This window comes from Haemaphysalis longicornis, unplaced genomic scaffold (genome assembly GCF_048455015.1).
Source record: "Haemaphysalis longicornis isolate Haplotype H1 unplaced genomic scaffold, Haemaphysalis longicornis Haplotype H1 scaffold_26, whole genome shotgun sequence".
In the NCBI taxonomy this organism is placed as follows: domain Eukaryota; kingdom Metazoa; phylum Arthropoda; class Arachnida; order Ixodida; family Ixodidae; genus Haemaphysalis; species Haemaphysalis longicornis.
Window position 1 is genome coordinate 4,629,945 of NW_027526319.1, and position 15,260 is coordinate 4,645,204.

The 15,260-nt window shown below is 48.7% G+C and overlaps 1 protein-coding gene across 5 annotated transcripts in view; it reads left to right on the plus strand.

Moving 5' to 3' along the window:
- LOC144172816 (TNF receptor-associated factor 6-like) overlaps positions 1-15,260 on the plus strand; it is a 334,329-nt gene that overhangs the window by 284,460 nt on the left and 34,609 nt on the right. The window contains exon 1 of one of the 5 annotated variants that reach the window (XR_013323112.1): positions 13,932-14,455. The exons of the other annotated variants lie outside the window; for them this stretch is intronic. The gene's annotated coding sequence lies outside the window, so the exon portion shown is untranslated. Of the gene's footprint in view, positions 1-13,931; positions 14,456-15,260 lie in introns of those variants that run through there. 5 annotated transcript variants of the gene reach the window in all.

Here is a 15,260-nt window from a genome sequence, read left to right on the forward strand (position 1 = left end):
TGGTACCTGCGCGCACCATCCTATTTTCGAGCTCTTAAAGTTGACTCTCTCTCTCTCTCTCTCTCTCTCTCTCTCTCTCTCTCTCTCTCCTGTGAACGTCGTTCGAGAATTCTTCGTGATTCCGGAGTCTTACTTCTGCTGAAAGTTTTTTGAAATAGGCCAGCTCATATGGTAGGACGCTCCGACTACGACTAATGGAAAGACGCTTCGTAACGTAAAAGGACTCGATTAAAAAGTTTGGGGCGCTTCCGCACGATGGGGCGCTTCCGCACTGCCAGGATTAATTTACTCATTAACGGCAGGTGCACGGCCTTACGAGACAGCGTTCCAAGAGACCGAAAGGCGTGGCCGTGTCAAATGGCATGAACACACAAGAAAACTTAGTTTCACGTGCATGGTTTTGTGTTCTGTAGTGCCTTTAGCGCTGGTCGGGCAGCAATCAATGGTATGTCTACTCAAAAATGACAAAGATTAGGGAACCATTTTGATTCCGCGTTGAATCGCATGTTTCGTGACGTCTGTGATGACGTATCCAAAGCAGGTATGGAAGCGAATCCTAACTAGGGCTGCAGCGAAAGCTGAAACACCTTATTTACCGCCATTCCTCCTAGATGGCACCAGGATACTGCCCAGGACAAAGGGTTTTGGCTCAGGACCGCTGTGCGTACTCGCCATGTTTTTCACCGGAATTGTACCTGGCTACTTATTGTTACGGTTTGTAGTTGTCGTATCGTGAAACAGTGGGTATGCTCTACAAACTAAGCCACCGAACACAATTCCGCCTTTTCAAGTTGGCCAGTGTAAGCTCAACATTCCGGGTGGCTATGCAGCTAAAGGCGAAATACTGCGTCGTAATGGTCTTCGTTGGACGAAGGGCCACCGCATGCCTGTCAGTCATGCTGCACTTCCACAAGCTATACAATTCCATCATATATCATAAGGCACTGCCGTAGCATCTCCAAAAGACAAGAACCGAATTGTATAAGGGGTGATGTCCACGTCTTTTTTGACAGTTCTTTGCAAAACATCCCCAAAAAACACCGCATTGCGGCACAAAATAAAACAATGACAAATGGTTTCACGTTGATTATATAAGCGGCATTTGTCAAACCAAGGGAGAGACATTCCTTTTGCGCGCAACTATGAAGTGACTCATCATCCCCTTTTTCTAAGCGTTATTCAACCGCGAGTACGTTTTCGTTTACCTTTTTGGCTTGTCTCGACGGGTGCAGTTAGTACGAAGCGGCCATGGAACATTTTAAAGGAGGTAGTCGGCACCTTTCACGTTCTTACTGCGAGGTGTTTCCTGCAATAGCTGTTTACCCTTTCCAGAAAGGCTTCGACAAACACAAGAGCCTGTTCCCAGTGCCGGTTTATCACCAACCTTACATTGGCCACCAAAACGGCAGCGTTTTAAAGCGTGTCACACGTATGTCTTTCGCCAAATGCAAAAAACGTTTCTTTCTTTAAGTTTCCTCGTCGACTTCCGCAAGCGGTAGCAATTGCAAATGACACCATGCGAAGCGGGACCGCTTCTACGCACGTCTCGATGCGTTTACATTTCTCGTGTTTGAGAAGTCCTGGGCGTGATACCGCCCGTTCCTCACGTACGGACATTTCCAACGAGCTTTATCAATATATACGGATCACCTTTAGCTAAACTATTAAGAGCTACCATACTTTTCCATATCGCCGACACAAGCAGAGAATGGAGTAGCCAGTATTATGTTCCTGGTGGTGTTATACCTCGCAGGTAAAAAAACCTTAAAACAGATGGTTTCTGTCTATACAATATCTCGTTTCCGTTTCCATATCGTACTTTAGTTTTTCGTCTACATTTATAGATGAATGGTAACAGATTAAGGGTAACAGAGTGGATCCCTCGAAAAGGCAAGCGTTGCAGGGGGCGGCAGAAAGTTAGATGGGCCGATGAGATAAAGAAGTTTGCGGGGATAAATTGGTTACAGTTGGCACAGGACCGAGGTAATTGGAGAATAATGGGAGAGGCCTTTCCCCGGCAGTGGGCGTAGATAGCCTAGTGATGATGTTATAGATGAAGTGGGTAAAAGTCATGGGCGGGAAAAAAGGTTCGAAGAGGATGAGATGCGCCACTCACAAAATGTCGGAGTGTTCCGACGCCGAAACACCCCGTTGGCTACGCCCGTGCTAGCCAAGAGTGAAGTTTGGTTCGTTGTAGAGGTGGTTGGGGTCGTCGCGAAGTGGCGAAAGTATCCTATGACTCTAAAGCACGAGGTAGATGATAAAGAAAAGTCTATTTACACGTATTTACAGAACGATGAAGCATTTTTAAGACGCAACGAAAACTGGGTTTATAATTGAAATGCACTGCGCGCACGAGGAGGGCATCGCCGCGCGATCCCTGGTACGGCTCCGGAGGCAAAAAAAGTGCCGAAACGCCGTGCAGTTGCCGAAAAATTGGTGGGGTTCTGGCACCCAGAAACCTCCAGAACCTCCACGGGAGCAAGTCTTCATGTGACCGCTGTTGGTCACAGCTCCGAACAAACTCACTGAAGGATGCGCGAGCGGTCGCAAGCGAAGCCGCCTCCCCCCAGCCTTGCTCATGCCAATTAAGGCGCGGTCACACTAGCCCGACCATCGGCCGATTTGGTCGGCCAACACCGTGTCGGCGAGCAGTCGGCGGTCACGTCACACCGCGCCGACTCCGACCGTTGGCCAACCGTCTGCGTCCTCGAGAAATCGGCGGGGCGTCGGTGTCTGCGCGATGTCGGCCGACGCGCTTGTCACACCACGCCGACGCCTGCGGGACGACCCACTCCGCCGACGCCTTTAAGCCGGGGATCTCCTTCTTACTCTAGTCAAACTTTGAGTATCGTGTCACCGCTGCCGCGACTGAAGCCGTTCGTGCGTACTGGCTTGTGCGCTGCTTGTACTGTGTGTACTCCTCAACTTCTTGTTAGATCACGGACAAAGAAGAAAAAAGAGCTGTCTTCGCCGTTGCCGCGGCAGTAATAATACGGATGTTATGGATGAACACCCGGCGAAAACACCTCTATAGCTCGTAAAATATGTATATAAATTTGTGCGTACGTCATAGGAAATTTAACCTTCTCTGTAATAGAGAAAGCCTTACAGAAGGCCCGCATTTTCGTGATACACGGTGCAAGGAACGGGAAATTAATTGTTGGGGCTCGAAACGCCACTCGCTGTTTCGAAGGAAATTTTCCACTACAAAGGTATGACGCTCAAAATCACGCAGAAAATGATTCACAAATTTTGTACGCAAACCATGCCCCTTTAAAAACTGCTCAAAAATAAAACTGCTCAAGAAAACTGCTCAAACGCGACCAGGTTGCGAAATAGCGTGGGTACTAAATGGAGGTCCATCCTTCCATGTCATGCGTTGGTGTATAGAATTCCTGGTGTACAGAATTCCTGGCTGGTAAACTGAAATTTCTTAAATAGCGCTTGCACAGCCAGGTTCCTCGAAGCCCCCACAATAGCTTATCGCCATCAACTCCGCTGATTCGCGAAAGCGCTCGGAAAAATATATGTGCGCGGCTGCGACTGTGATTTCCCACTGCGGGGATAGTGCTTGGCGTACTTTGGTTTTACGTTAAAAGCCTTGGCCGATACTGATCCCTTATTACCAAAATTACCCTACGTAACTCTTCTTCTGCACGAAACTCGCCCCGTATTTTCTACAGGCGAGCCGATCGCACACACATGTGCAGTTTGCAGCTCCGGGCTAGCGGCGTCGCCGAAGAGCACGTCCGAAGCGTCGAAAGCCAAACTACGGGTTGCATTAGCGCTAGTGTTGAGTTGTATGGTCTTAATTGACCTTACTGAGTTTATAATACACCAGAAACTATCAAAACAGAGCCGCATTCATTGCGGCATGAATGTTGCTGGAGAGTAGTTTTCGCTTCTCGATCGATCCCCGGCGACGCGTTGGGGGACTGGTCGGGCGCCTGGTTTTGTTGGCGTCTTCGGTCGGCGAGCCAGTCACAGTGCGTGGACTTTCCATCGGCCAACGTGTTTGTGTCGCCGTCGGCGTATACAGTATGACAGCGCTGTCGGGCAACTCGGCAGTTGGCCGATGGTTTGGCAACTCGTCGGCGTCACCGCCGCGTCATCGTCGCCGTCGAGTCGGCCTAGTGTAACCGCACCTTTAGGGTTTTGACCTCCGCCCCCTCCCCTGTCCATCCCCGAAGGTCAGGACAGGAAAGCCTTCCCCGACGCCGCATGAAAAGCCGCCGGGAAGTCCATACAAAGGGTTGCGACTCGCCATGGCGTCGGCGACGGCAACACCTCGCTCCCGCCGACCGAGGGGCACACCACAAAGCCACGAGAAGGGAAGGGGGTCATCGTCCTGACGAGATGTACCGGCGCGCCATCATTACACCAAGGTAGCCAGGAACTAAGTGATATGGCCACATAAAAACAGTTGTTTTGTGTAGTAAGCTTCCGTCTGAAACAGACGAGCTCAAATTTATCTTCAGGCTGCCGAAAATAACACTAAATTAAACACGTGCTTGTTGTAGGCGTTTGCGAGAAATCCGAGTTACAAAGCGAGCCAGTTTTGTGTTTTGTTTGTGTTGCATTGTAGGCTAGATTGAAGAATACTGAAGGCACGTTGCACCATAGTAGGCACAGCTAGGAAGCGTTTTTTATATGGAGAACTATTAAGAAAAACGCAGCGAAATTTGTTGCTACGGTTGTCATTCATGGCAGTTGAGGGTGGACCGGGTTCACCAAAACTATCAGAATCGCCGGACTTCGAGTGTTGCATCCTCATTTTTCTCACGATATTTGATTCACAATCCATTTTAATAGCACAGGCGGAGGTCAAGCGCATGTCTTTCTAACTTTTTTGCCCTTCTTTCAACAATAACTTTACTTACAGAAATAAATACGAGTAGAGTTGACATGGGGGCAAGAGATATAGGACGCGAAAGTACGAGAGCGCCCACAAGGCTTATACCCATGGACACACAGGCACATATATATATATATATATATATATATATATATATATATATATATATATATATATATATATATATATATATATATATATATATATATATATATATATTGGAAAAAAAGGTCTCGGTTACAGACAATACCAAGGCTTGTAGCATGAAAAACAAATTTCACAACCAAACACTAGCCTATCTGTGCACATTAAGCAAGCACGGAAGGGAAGGAAAGCATGGAAAAAAAACTAGGAGGCTTGACCTCGCGTAGGGCGAGTGCTGCCGAGCGTGGTTCGTCTACTCTCGGGCGCATATTCCCTCCAAAACTTTACAAGCGCCTCTTGGGTATCGGTGCTTGGTGTAACTGTGCGGCGCACGTTCCTCTCGCGTTGGAGTAATTGCTTCTTTTCCACGGGAAAACCCGTTAATATTGACTTTTCTTCTTGACGTCATCAAAAGCTGAGCAGGCAGCTGTTTCCAAAGCGACCAATCAGCGGGGCGGCCCCATTTCCTGAAATACTTGTCTAAGAACAGAATGAGCGCCTTCCCTCTAGCCCGGCCAACGCCACATTGTTGCATAATTTGTTTCTGTATGTCTTGTATGTTACGACCGCACTGCAATTATTTCCTCTCTAACCGACGATGCTGATCCGTCACCCCAGTCATTACCGCCCCCCCCCCCATCTTCATTGCATGACTTGAGGACTTTTTACCTTGAGCTAAGTTTTCTATCAAGGTGCGCAGTTAGACCCACTAGATATACGCATTCGTTGAGCACCGTTTTTTTTTCAGAGCTGAGGTCTAACCACTCGTGTGGTTTCGCGCCTTTCATCACGGTAGGCCCCTGTAAATTCGATATCGAGGAAAACAGCAAAGATTCACCAAGGAGGAAAGCGAAGGAGGGGGGTATGGCGAAGGTTTGAGGAGGAAAGCTGTTTGCCTCCGGTATCGCAGCGGTCCGCTATCAGGTAAAGACTGAGTAGCGAGCGCAGTCGTACCTTCGCCCATGACGTGATCCCTTCCTAAGACGAAGGAAGTGCTGTCCCAGACAGGATGCTTTAATGGACGCCATTCTCAACGGACGCTGGCACAGAGGCACCCTAGACCGCTAACGCGAGGAGAATAACAGCGCCGCTGATGCCAGAATCCTGAGGTGGCGCGCCGCCCAAGCAGTTGCTAGGAGCCGTCACTGACAAGACCCTGCTGTTGGCGCTTCGCTGAAATTACGCATTACAAAGCTGAAACCAACTTTTTTTACCTGTGCGAGTACCACGCACGTTGCACTGCACTTTTACCCTCCATACGGGCTTAGACTACGTAATCAATAAAGTGAAAGATACCACTACAGAGTCACACGTCAACAATATGGTTCTTTGTATTTTGAACTTGCGTTCACCGTTTAAGAAATTTTAGACATACAGAGCCCAGCCCGTGGTATTGCAGCGCTATCGAGGACGGGCAGGCACTCGTGCATGATTGACTCCAGGCAGTAGCGCCGCCGATGCAAGGGCACCGAAATATGCGTCCGCCAGACTCTGCCATAGAAACGGCAAACAAACTCGCTAGCGCAGCCATAGGGGTCACTTCTGTTGGGCGAAACGGCTCCTGGTGCTTCCTGGTGCCACGGGGGTGGCATTCGCGGAGAAAATGGACGGCAGATTGCTTTCATTCGTGGAACCTCTTCCTTCGTCGAGAGTATCCAGCGCGTGCGTGCTTGTGCCCAACGTGAAAGCGCCCTCCCGTCCGACCGCATTTTCTACAGTGCTATGAGCAGAGTGAACGCAGCGGTCGCGTCACTTGCCCTTCGGATGGAACCTCAGTAGATAAGGCGTTGCGCTGCTGAGCACGAGGTCGCGGGTACGATTCCTGGCCCCGGCGGCCTCTTTTCTGATGGAGGCGAAGAACGCCCGTGTGTACGAGATTTCAGCGCACGTTAAAGATCCCCAGGTGGTGAAAATTAATCCGGAGCTCTCCACTACCACGTGCCGGATTGCCTAGTCCGCGTCAGCACGTGAAACCCTACAATCAATCAGCCTTCCGGATGGATACATGTTCTCGGACGAGCAAGTCACCTGGATAAACCATCTGGCCAGAAGCATCTTGGCAGAGCAAACACCGAGGTCGATACAAGTGTCGAAGAATGTTTAAGGTAGTCTTACATGTGACTCACCGAATTTTCGTCTAAAAGAGGTTCGGTTCCTGTCATAACCTCAAAAACAACTTGGATGCCTCAGTCGCAAGCATATTTATCATAACACCTTTTAGGTAAACCGAACGCGTTGAAGGGAAGTTGGAAAGTGCGAGAAGGCTCAGATGGAGCCTATGTTTTACGCCCTGCCGTGTATTAGGTGCAAAGTCGTTATGCTAGTACCAACATAAAGTTGCTACTACTATAACCATTTATGGAGAATCATATTGTGATTAACTCTCTCATGACCGCGCCTATTCAAAATCGTTGAATTTGAGAGATACCTTCGGAGTCCCTTTTCATAGTGTTCCAGGCGTTGCTGGAACAAGTAAGGCTATTTTTAGGTCAAAAAATGTTCTTTCAAAATCAGTTTTGCTTTTATTTTTGCACAAAAACGTGATTTTTGACACGTGTTTTTTCACGGGCGTGATTTTGAAACATTTGCAAGGGGTGAGTGGTAGCTGGAAGATGGTGCAGTTGTGCCAGTGCATGGATTGTATAATTTGCCTGGAACCCTTATTTATAAATAAGGGTTCCAGGCACAAACATGGTAATATATTATGTACTATCTTACCAAGTGCAAGCACCACAGGCAAAGGAGGGGCAGTTTCAATTCATTCACCAACATTTGTGGATGCCTGCAGTAAAAAATAAGTAAATATATGAATACAGGGTAACACAATGGGTATTTGAGTTAGCTTGCTCAAGCCATTTATCACGGTAGACGTGGTTGGACTTTCTTTTAAGTGCGAATGCACTTTATAAGCGACCCCAAACCATCCACCGCCGGCGGCGGCGGCGGCGTCCGCAGTCCTCCTCTCTATATATATAAAAATTCCCCCGCATTTCCCCGAGGGGCAGAATGTGAAAGTGCGAATGCACGGTTGTCGGCCCGCTTGCGGCGCTTGCGCTCGGCCCCCGCAGCCCACCGCCTCGCCGCCTTCTCTTCCATCTCTTCCATCGGGTTTGTAGTATCACGTGTACACCATGGTTATCAAGCCGCTATAACGCCGCTGAGTCGCCAACGCACGCCGCTGACGACGTAGTTTGAATGCGTTAAAGATATAAGGCGCGTTACTGACAATATCAGCGTCGCGTCCGTAGCTTATTCGGTAGAGCGTCGGGCTGCGGCCCGCAAAGTCCTCGGATCGAAACCTGGCGCCGGACGCTGTTTCTTCTTTAAAGAGCGCTGCGGACGCTGCCGCCGCTTTTTATAAAGTGTGAATACACTTTATAAAGTGTCACACTTTAGAAAGTGTATTCACACTTTATAAGCGACCCCAAACCATCCACCGCCGGCGTCGGCGGCGGCGGCGTCCGCAGCGCTCTTTAAAAAAGAAACAGCGTCCGGCGCCAGGTTTCGATCCGAGGACTTTGCGGCCGCAGCGCGACGCTTTACCGACTAAGCCACGGACGCGACGCTGATATCAGTGTTAGTAACGCGCTTTATATCTTTAACGCATTCAAACTACGTCGTCAGCGGCGTGCGTTGGCGACTCAGCGGCGTTATAGCGGCTTGATAACTGTGTGGTGTACACGTGATACTACAAACCCCATGGAAGAGATGGAAGAGAAGGCGGCGAGGCGGTGGGCTGCGGGGGCCGAGCGCAAGCGCCGCAAGCGGGCCGACAACCGTGCATTCGCACTTTCACATTCTCCCCCTCGGGGAAATGCGGGGGAATTTTTGTCAAGACTTTGTAGGACAAATGCGTTCATCACTAACATGGAAAAAGTTTCACACTGACACCATTTCAGAAAAAAGATACAAAGTTTACCAGACCAATGGAACTAGGAAAAGCACAAGGGGTGCCCAGTGACACACATTAAATGAGAAACCCCCAAGCAAAGGTAATTGCTGAGATTAGAAATATCACAGTAACGAAGCAATTTCATAAATCAGAAGTCGCGAAGGTGTAATGTGCGTCAGCAATGTGCATGCCACATTACAAGTGTAGAAACACAATGACCATGAAATCCCAGGTACACGTGTTAGCAGACATTGTCTTTCATACAGTAGAGAAAAACGAACAGCTGAGAATAATTCGCTGCGAAGCAAACATCAACATAGGCAGCAGACTTTTAGTTGGAGGTTATTTTACCACATGCTGAACATCTGAAATATATTGCTCACGGTAACACTAAGCACCATGAGAAAAGGCTACAAGGTACCAGTTTGGGCATGCAAGTGGTGCTACCTAACCTCGCTCAAATCGACGTTGTCTAGCTAAACTAACAAATACAATCACTGAAATCTCCAACCTAAAGAACCCCAGTGCTAACTCAAATGGCAGCCTGGAACAAAATGCACGAAAAAAAAGTAGCTGGAGTCAAACTTCCTCCCTGCATTGCACCAAGGAGCTGTACGCCATCGAAGCTGCCACGCTGGATTCGGGTATGCCCGACGTAAATTTAGACAATACGCTGTTTGAGTGTGACACAAATCCAACAACAAAAACAAAAAAAGAAATGCATCGCTAATTTTGTTACGGGGTCATTTGACTTTGTAATTTACCGCCTTCTCGCAGCGTACCAGAAAATATAATCGGATTGGTTGATTGTGGGGTTTAGTGCGGCGACGCAAAGCGGGCGATGAGGCGCGCCGTAGTGGAGGGCTCCGGATTAATTTTGACCACCTGGGGATCTTTAACGTGCGCCGAAATCTCGTACACACGGGCGTTTATGCTTTTCGCCTCCTTCCACGCGCCTCGTTCCTTCCATTATTCTCAAGTGGGAAGCATTATAGCATTTCAAGCTTATTTCGAGCCCTTGACGATGAGCTTGCAAAAAACGTATACACTTCAGGAAAGCCAAAAATAATTCATTTATTTAAACTGCGAGCTACGTTCGGTGCTCAAATGTCTGTTGCCCGTCGCGCCAGAACGCTTTCTCCGGAGGATCGGTTTTCCAATGTAAGCTGGCTGCGCGGCGAGCATTCCGGATGCCGCGTCCGGTGAATCAAGCGATGCAGGCCTCCCGAGGGCCGTACCATGATCGGTCAGGCATTGCAATTGCTTCCTCCGCATTGCTTTTTTCCCGTGCAATCACAATGGAAATAAAAAAGATGACCATGTAAAACGATAACTTATATTTCAGGTTTTTTGCCCACAACAATGTGGTACACGCTGGTTTGTCCGCGCGACGGATAAGTTAGTTCGTCCGCACGACGGGAAAGCTTTGCGGGAAAGCTGACACTCTCCTGACATGATGCGACATTCACACACAAGCCAAGAACTACACTGACAGTGACAACGGAATTATGAACTCCGTGCTTGGCGCAATAGTAACTTGTCACAGTTTATAAGACGCCGCCGTTATCTCTAAGTCCTAATCACTGCAGTAGGGAAAGCCTTTGCCACCCACAGGTTTCCTCGTTCGCTCGCCCTCCGCGACGCTATCACTCTAGCGATATCAGGCGCCCGAATTATCAACAAAGAAATGCCAGCACAGTACATTCACCTCCACAGTTCACCTCACTCTCGCTTACTCTGCTTCACTTAAAGGCCACCTTCAAGCCTGCGGTGTAAACATGTTTTAACCACCCTTTCAAAAAAGGAACCACGTTAGGCTACAGCTAATTCTGCCCCGCGTCAGCGACGGAGAAGATGCTGATAGCGAGGTAGTAGGATGAAACCCAGTTGTGAATAATTGAAAGGTGAAAGGTGCATACCTTGCAAAAAGGTCCTGTGAAGCGTAAAATCCATACAACGCTAGGGTTGCAGACTCAGTCTTCCTTACTCGAAAACACGTTCGGAGCGTAGATCGTAGTTCGCATGGGCGACGCTGGGATTCGAAGCAGCGGCAATGGGAGTGGCAGGACGATGAGCGCGCATGCGCGGCGCGATAAAGTGTCTTATTCCGCGCTGCGTGCGCGGGTCAGGGGGCGATGTGCGTCCGCGGACTGGTGATGGCCGATGAAATACGAGAAGTTATGGAGACGTCTGACCAGCCGAAATGTGTGTGACACCTGCGTTAGAAACACTCGGATGTTCCCCGTGAGCAGGTGTCTTTGCCCACACATATAGGATGTTGTTGCGGAAATAGAACATTGTTAGTGCTTCGGTACACATCCTGCCTCTTCGTTGCAACTGCAAATTGGGTGTAATGTTGACGAACAGTACAGGTTCCATTGACGTTTCCTCGTAAATTGATGGAATTTTCTAACAGTGACATGTACTGTGCAGGACCTTTCTAAACCAAGCGTGCATTATGACCATAGCGCTGAAAGCCTGGCTGATCTAGTACACGAGCATAGACTCCTTGATGTTGGAGAGAGGAAAATGAGTTCTGTGCATGTCATGAACCTTCAGTGTACCTCTAATGCAGGCCTCGATGCAACATGCAATTCCGCAGAAGACATTTCAGAGATTTCTGGCTATAATACGCGCCTAATTTTTTTCACCGACCACTTCACCGCCAACCATGTCCACTGGTGAAACGTGGAAAGATAAAACGTTACTTCAATATAACATCTATAGACTGATGCGTTCGAACTGTCATACGAACTTCTGCCGCGATGTGCATCGCGAACGCTCACAATTTAATTGTGGCCTCAAGGCGGTGGTTCTGTGAAATGGGAGACGAATGGGAGATGAAACGGACGGCGAACCAGAGAAACGACTCACAGCCAAGACAAGAAGAAAGGCATCCATTCCTTGATTCTTCTCATCTTTCCCGGTCGACCGCGTGACCATGTCAAACAGAAGCTACATGGAGAACTAGGCCTGACACTAATGCGAAGATCTGAGATTTAGAGGAAGATCTACACAATCAACTTAAAACGTCGTTATGCGGAAAATAGTTCTACAATATGTAATGAGCAAAAACATTACCAAATGATTTGCGTACCTGGATATTCCAAGCCACCGTGCATGAGAGTTGACTGCCCACTGTAAGAACGCCGTGGGCCGGAAACATGGAGTTAATAGGAACGGCGTCGTGTCGCGCGAGAATTACCCGCAGTCGACACTGGGTGTTCTCGGGCCTACAACGCTGCACTCCACGCGGGACAGCCGATGTCGATTTACTCATCAGGTTGTTCCTTCTTCGCCACTTTTTACCACAAGAAAGCGAGTACTCCACACTTGAATGGCGGGCAAACAAGACGCACAAAGCGCCCGCTTCGGCCGATGCCTCCAAAAGCTCTAACTCCGTTTTCACGCCAAAATCGCTGACTATAGCGTCACCTTTCAATGCATTGAAAAAAGAAAAAAACAAAGAAAGGAAGCGCACATCACAGCGGCATGCAGCGACACGCCGCACGCCGCCTTGGCGATATGTATCACGGTATAAGTGTATATGCGTGATGAAGAGAGGCGAGATCGGCGTTGAGGGATTTGTTTCAAGCGTGAGTTTTCTGGCTCACACGCGTACAATTTTGCATCATGCGTGAAAGAAAGCGAATGTTGGTTTTCTCGACCCGCTTCACGCTTGGATGGAAGAAAACAACGCGTATTTTGAGTCATGTGGTGCTTAAAACAAAGTTTACGACACGGAGGAGCGTGTTTTACGCTTACTACGCGTGATCAAATTTGGAGTGTAGCCGTAGCTGTTCTGGCAGACTTTCAGTAATAAGAACGTGCTTTATTTTTTATTTGTTTGGCTTTGAAGATGGGTTTTATTATATAATTATATATTTACACACCCTTTTTTGGCTTTCGTAGCATTCTATTTCAATTTAGGGGCACTCAAACGTTTCAATTCAAAGCAATGATGATACTAATGCGAGCCCGCGTGGTGTAATGGCGGCTCATGACGAAACTGAAGGCTTTGATGGGAGCCGCGTAAACGCTAGCGCCAGACTCCTCTCTAGTGTACAAAGTAAGAAACTCGGCCTGGTGCCTGCAACGCGGCCTATCGCAAAAGTTCCACTTTAATATTGCCGGACCGCAACAAAACGATGTAGGTTGGGCGCTGATTTGACGGTTAAGTAAATACCTGTAGAAACGTTTAAAAGGTCGCCGTATTTTATTTTATTTTACGCGCATTAACAGTCGAATATTCGGCGATTTCGCGCCTTATATTTTTGAAGACCAAAAAACACCAGAAATTGTGTTTCTTTCTTGGCCGGTTTTTTGTGCTTTAACCATCACAAAACATTTCTTTATTACAACAGGCATGCTGTGTAAAGGTTCTGGCAATTTACGCAAAATTTTTACAGTCCTTGGGCACTGCCATAATTTTTTCTGCGAGGCCCGAATTTGCAAGTTTTAATTATATGGCTTCGGCATATTCAAAAGCAGCAGTAAATAACATTCGCTTAAACAAAGCATAATCTTACGCTCCCTAGCAGTAGATAAACTATTGCAACAACGAATAAATTAATTATTGTCACGTCGCCCCCACCATCTTCATCGGAGCCCTAATAGGGAGTTTTAGCTGACCGTTTTTGACAGTCCGCTCCACTGCCGGCGACCAGTTTAGGACTACCGGAGCGTTCGCTGGGGAAACCATGACTGGAAAGCCGGTAGCGACAGACACAGTTTAGCTAAGTGATGACGGTATCTCCCTCGATGTAACTCCCTCACGCGCATCACCGCTAGTGCCCTGCGCGTATAGAAAGCAAACGTTCGTGTAAAGGAAATATAAAAACGGATATTTTGACAGTAAGATGTGTTTACTGCCTTCAAACGCGAAGAAAACTTTTTTACGCGCGTATACAGCAACCACCTCGTATTACGGGCAAAGTATGAGTGATAGCGGAATATTTTAGGATTTATGCTAAAAAAACAAATGCCTCTAGTCAACGCAGCGGCCTCAGCGGAGCGCTGTGCTCCCGGGTGGCACGGGAACGACATGCCGCCAGTCAAACCGGGTAATGCTGCAGGCTCTGACTAGAGTAGAAACGTCGCGCTTTTACCAGCGGAGAGGCAGTCGTGCACGTGCTATGCCTGATAAGCGGCTAGATAAACGCAAGCGAAGGTCGGAGCGCGGACGGAAACGAATCGAGATAAGCACCCGCCGTTGTGTTTCACCGGACACAGAAAGCGGTCGCGCTCGGTGCAGGGCGTTGCGACCGTCAGGGAAAATGGCGTCGCCGGGCCACGAGTACACGCTGGTGGGATTCTCGGAGGAAGTGGACCGGAGGCCGCTCGTCTTCGTCGAAGCTCTTCCAGCCGCAAGAGTGTGCAGCGCGTGCGGACTCTTACCGAAGGCGATCGCGCTGCACCTGTGCGCCCACTACTTCTGCAAGCCTTGCTACGAGCAGTGCGTGCGCCATGACGAGGTTGTGTGCCCGCTTGATGGCGAAGCCTGCCTGGAGGAAGAAGTGAACTGGATAAACTACTCAACCAGGAGCGTCATGACGAAAAAGGTATGAAGGGAAACGCGACCCAAACGCCATTAGCTTTCTCTTGTCTGTGGTGATGTCGAAGGACGTTTGCGGGAAGCAGCTGCGGCATTATACTAGAATCTTTCATTGTACACTCGGCCACTTTTTTACCAATATCACGGGAGCGTTGACCGTTCGGTCGATCAGCACTGCGTGATGGAGTGAAACGGCAAACTGGGCGAGAGTAGCCGCATGCGCACTAAGCAATTGAAGGCCGCTGCGGCCGTCATCTGTTAGGCTGTTCCAAGGGCAGATAGCCGCCCACGATTTTCATTATTTTCTTAGCACACTGCCTGCCACACTCAAAATTTTTCTTCAAGACCAGGCACGTGGCGCCAATTGAAATCAGAGTATACATCAGCATTGCCGAGCGCAAGGTTTGTTCGGCAAAGCTGATTACTCTGTTTTCAGTTGGCGCCACGTGCCTGGTCTTTTAAAAAAACATTTTCAGTATGGCAGGCAGTGTGATCAGCGAATAACAAAAATCGGGGGTGGCTGTCTGCTCTTGCAACATCATAACAGATGACGGCAGCAGCGGCGTTTGCTTAGTGCGCATGCGGCTACTCTCGCCCAGTTTGCCATATCACTCCATCCTATGGCGCTGGTCGACCGGACGGTCGATGCTCCTGTGATATTGGCAAAACATTGGGCGGGTTTACGTGTACAGGCGGCAACTTTACACGGAGCGCGTTGGTGTGGTATTACGAAAGCAGCACATTTCGAATGCACAAGAGTCTTCGCGTATGTCCCTGAGCGGAGACATGAGCAGCACACGGTGAGCTCAGTC